This window comes from Phaenicophaeus curvirostris, chromosome Z (genome assembly GCF_032191515.1).
Source record: "Phaenicophaeus curvirostris isolate KB17595 chromosome Z, BPBGC_Pcur_1.0, whole genome shotgun sequence".
NCBI lineage: Eukaryota > Metazoa > Chordata > Aves > Cuculiformes > Cuculidae > Phaenicophaeus > Phaenicophaeus curvirostris.
In genome coordinates, this window is record NC_091431.1 from 16,161,620 (window position 1) to 16,166,558 (window position 4,939).

Here is a 4,939-nt window from a genome sequence, read left to right on the forward strand (position 1 = left end):
GACTCTTAAGATGAGCTGTAACTGTTTTGTCTCACTGGAAAAGTTCTAAGAGCTGGTGGTTTGTATCCTTGGCATACGGTTGTGTTATTAATATTTGTGACTCTTACTGCAGTGGTGGGAGAGCCATTCATTGCTAGGCTGCGTCTACCTGACCCTGTAGACACCTGAGGCTGAAATGCTTCTGCATGAATGTGAGCCTGTACTTTGTTCAGCACTAAACCTTCCATGCTTCCTCACTCCCAGGAGAACAGAGGACAGCAGGCCAGAAAAGTTGGCTACATAACAGAAAACAGCTGCATATCCATCAGCTGTGAATGTTCTGTAATAGGAAAAAAATCTAGTGCAGTGTGTTTTCTCTTTAGAAGGACATGAATTCCTTGAACAATGTAATTATGTAGCCCAAAATTGTGTTAGATACCCTCTAGGAGAAAAAACACACAAAACTGTTGGAACTGTTAGAGCGAGTCCAGAATTGGCCACAGAGATGATGCAAGGGCTGGAGCCACTCTGCTATGAGGACAGGCTGAGAGAGTTGGGGTTGTTCAGCCTGGGGCAAAGAAGGCTGCAAGGAGACCTTAGAGCAGCATCCAGTACTGAAAGGGGCTCCAGGAAAGCCGAGGAGGGGCTTTTTCTGAGGGCATGGAGTGGCAGGACGAGGGGGAATGGCTTTAACTTGGAAATGGAATACTTAGGTTAGATGTTAGGAAGAAATTCTTGATAATGAGTGTGGGGAGACCTGGCCCAGGTTACCCAGAGCAGTAGTGGCTGCCCTGTCCCTGGAGGTGTTGAAGGCCAGATTTGATGGGGCTTCAAGTCCCTGATCCAGTGGGAGGTGTCCCTGCCGGTGGCAGGGGGTGGAACTGGATGGGCTTTGAGGCCTCTTCCAACCCAAACCATTCCATGATTCTCTATTTCAACCACCTCCTAAATGAAAAGTGCTTGAGGAATATGAGCTTAAATTTAGGCTTGTGCAAAATGCAATGGTATTAAGTAAAAATCATGCTCTCCTCATTTTTAGCACTGTAGAACCTCTACAAAACCAGAGCTTTTAGAAGGTCTGCTGTAAGGCTTAACAAACTTGCAAATTCCTGCAGGATCAGGCAACCCAGTACTTTATACTGATACAGGGTTCGGGTTCGGAATGCAAAGTGCTGTACAAAGGCACATAAGCATTGCTGAGCTGGGGAACAGAGAGGTCTTCATGGATTTATCCACCTTGAAACTCATACATTCAGTTGGTATTGCTATAAAGGCGAAAAAAATAAATGTTCCCCAGCTGTAATTTGTTTTATTATATTGGCCTGGGCTGAAGGCATAGTGGAAAGACATGTTGAATTTCAAGGTAGAGTTTTTTTGCTGCTTCCAAAATGAAAGGTTTTACATGCTTGTTACGTATCCTTTTTATACAAACAGGAGAGAAGGGGCTGCTTCTGAGAATTGTATTTGTTTATTTGGGTCATGCGTGTTTTTCTTATTCTATTTTCCAAGAACTGCTGGATTAGATTCTTACTTGGCTTTTGAGCTTCTATCAAAATGGTATCATGAAGTGCAGAGTCTAATTACATTAACTTAAACTTGCCTAACCTCAGTTTAACAAACACAGATACATACTTCTCTCTTCTCAATAGGTTTGCATGAGAGCTTTTATATGTGTATTTTATTTGAAATCTAATTCATAGGTATAAACCCCTTGAGAACTGTTTTAATGCTGCACAAAATCAGGTGTTGCAAGGAAAAGTGCATCCCTATTCCTGCCGGTCAGCTGAATATCGTCCTGGATGTCCAGAATTTAGCTTTCCTTCTCTCCTAGTTAATTGCTTTCTACTGATTTAGCCAAAGAGCTGACAACTAAATAACTTTTAAACAGTGTTCTCAGGGGAGAGAGGGGTCACTTTGTGTTTGGTTGCCGAGTAGAGTGATAAATGCTGAGGTAACTCCTTTATGCATTGAGGTCAAACAATAGCAAAGTTCCAAATACTTATTCATGTGTGATCTGAATTTATAGTTAGGCATAAAAATTAATGCTTGGATCACGCCACATTCTGCTGTGTCGTGCTCTTCACAGTATGGAGAAGAGAAGGCTCTGGGGAGACCTTGCAGTGGCCTTCCAGTACTGAAAGGGGCTGCAAGAAATCTGAGGAGGGACTATTTCCAAGGGCCTGGAGTGATAGGATGAGAAGCAATGGCTTTAAATTGGAAGGGGGAAGATTTAGACTAGACTTTAAGAAGAAATTCTTGATGCTGAGGGTGGGGTGCCCTGGCCTAGGTTGCCCAGAGCAGTGGTGGCTGCCCCATCCCTGGAGGTGTTCAAGGCAAGGTTGGATAGGGCTTGGAGCACCTGATCCAGTGGGAGGTGTCCCTGCCCATGGCAGGAGGTGAAACTGGATGGGCTTTGAGGCCCCTTCCAGCCCAAACCGTTCTGTGCTTCTATGAATGATAGAAAGAAAGATAGATGTGGAGCAATACTGTCCATTTCTCTGTTCCAGTGTTAGGTTCTGAAGGCTGTGATGGCTTTTTGTCTGTTATTTTTTTTTTGACACTGTGCTTTTATGAATAAATTTGTCAATAATCTTGTATTTCACCTTCTTGTTGTTCTGTGCTGTACTTGGAACCACAGCATCCAGGGACTCGGTGGGGAGGCAGGTGCTCCAAGCCATGCTAACCGCTGCTTCACTGGCAGCCAAGGACATGAAACTGGCAGGAGTGCCTGGAAGAGCTAAGGAGGATTTGTGGAAGGCTGACCTGACCCCAAACGTCCTGCTGTGACCACACTCATGGACTTTGTGGTGAAGGCAGAGCACCCACTGTGCACAGAAGACACGGTGAGACCAAAATACAGATTCAGGGTAACTAAAATTTGGGATTTCAGTGTTTTTGGTTTCCTGCTGCTTGTGGGAAGTGTGGCATATGTAGACCTGACACAAGAGGAGGAGAGAAGCAGAGTTGTCCCTATGAGGCTTGGCTGCAAAGAACCTGTCCACCAACACAATGCAGAAAGGTCATAGAATCACAGAATGACCTGAGCTGGAAGGGAACTGCAAGGACCATTGAGTGCAACCCTGGTCCCTGCAAAGGGCACCCCAACATTCACACCATGGGGCTGAGGGTGATGTCCAAACGCTGCTGGAGCATTGTCAGGCTTGGTGACTGCTTCCCTGGGAGTTGTTCCAGTGCTCCACCACCTCTGGGGGAAGAACCTTCTAATGTCTGACCTAACCCTCCACTGCCATTCCTTTGGATCCAGAGAGAAGAACTCAGCACCTGCTCCTCCTCCTCCTCCTCATGTGAGGAACCTGCAGAACGTGATGAAGTCTCCCCTCAGCCTCTTCTGCTCCAGGATGAACAGACCAAGTGTTCTGTCTGTGACTTTGATGGCTGTTCTGTGTCTTTTACAAGATGTGAGTGATTTCTAGGACTTTCTGCTGACTGCAGAACATTGTAACAGACTGAGGTTTGTGCCTGCAGGAGCAGTGCGGTTAATTGTGAAGCAGCATTTCCTGCTGACTGCATCAGGTCAGTGTCAGCCATCGTGCTGTGCTGCTCTGGCTTCTTGGAGAAGCCAGCTGCAATATGTGGCTTGAAAACCTGATTTTCTGCAGAGTGAGAAGAGGGGAGACTTAAAGAAATCACAGAATAGTTTGGGTTGAAAGGGACCTCAAAGCTCTACCATTTCCACACCCTGCCACGGGCAGTGACATCTCTCACTGTATCAGGGGGTTCAAAGCCCCATCCAAACTGACCTTAGCTTCTATAGGGAGATAATATTCATATAGTTCTTTCACTCAGATTCTGTAGGACAGGATTTGGCTAGCTTCAGGAAGACCCCCAGCAGGGACCAGTTGATAAAGGAGGATGTGCTGGACGTGCTGGAACTTGCCGCCGCAGGCCTTGGGAAGAGCGAGATAAGGCTTTTGTTTAGAAGGAACAAAAGAGTCTGGCTATGTGAGGATGAGCACAGGTGTCTGTGGTTGCGAGACAGTTACCTTGATAAGAGGAACTATTGTTGTTGCTGAAGGAAGTAAATGTTTGAAAAAAGCTTCTTTGTATTAACCAATCTGTGATTGCCTAGTTTGGTGTGGGGACCAATCGGTTTGAGACACGCTTCTTGTAGCTAGTATAAATATGTCTTAAAAACACAATAAAATTGACACTTTTTGCTTGTATCAAGTATTGTCCCGTCTCTCAATCGCGGCAAGATTCCAGGTTTTTTATCCTTATTTCCAGTCTATTTTTCTTGGGTTTGAAGCAAAATAAACCCCACAATGTCAGTGATGTTTTTGAGCATTCTGCTGCTCACCAACAGTGTTTTTTTCAGTCAGACAGAGATGAGAAATAAACCTTCTTAGTATGTGTCTGCTAATAATTAACTTGCATTATGGCACCTGTACCCAATTTATTTGCTGATTCTAATGATTCAGTAGCTTATTATAATCTGTCACTTATTATAATCAATCCAAATCTTCCACCAGTAGGTGTTCTGACAGCAGTTTTCATAAAGCTGTAACTACATGTGCTGTGTGGATCTGGAGGAATTTCTTAGGCCTGATTTCAATAGTCACATTAATCTAAACCTGTTGTACCCTATGACAGGACTGAAAAATTAGATACATATATTTACTTAAAGTCCTTTAAATTCTATGAATTTTGTATGAAATCAGCATGTAAAATGTTAAGTCAACCCTTAAAATCTAACTCTTCTCCAACAGTGAAGTTGTCTGTTGTGAAATCAGTGTGAAAATGACTGCTCGTGTTGCAGAGTTCTCATCTTTGTGTCTGCACAATATCATAACGAGCAAAAACATCCTGCGGGGAGAGAGGGAAGCAAGATCAGGGTTGTCTAAAGGCTACTCCTTTATTTAACTTCATGCTGCTTTTCCACTGCAGAGAGCAATGGTGGACTGTGCTTCCTCTTGGTGTTTGGTCTCCAGGGAGGTTGCTT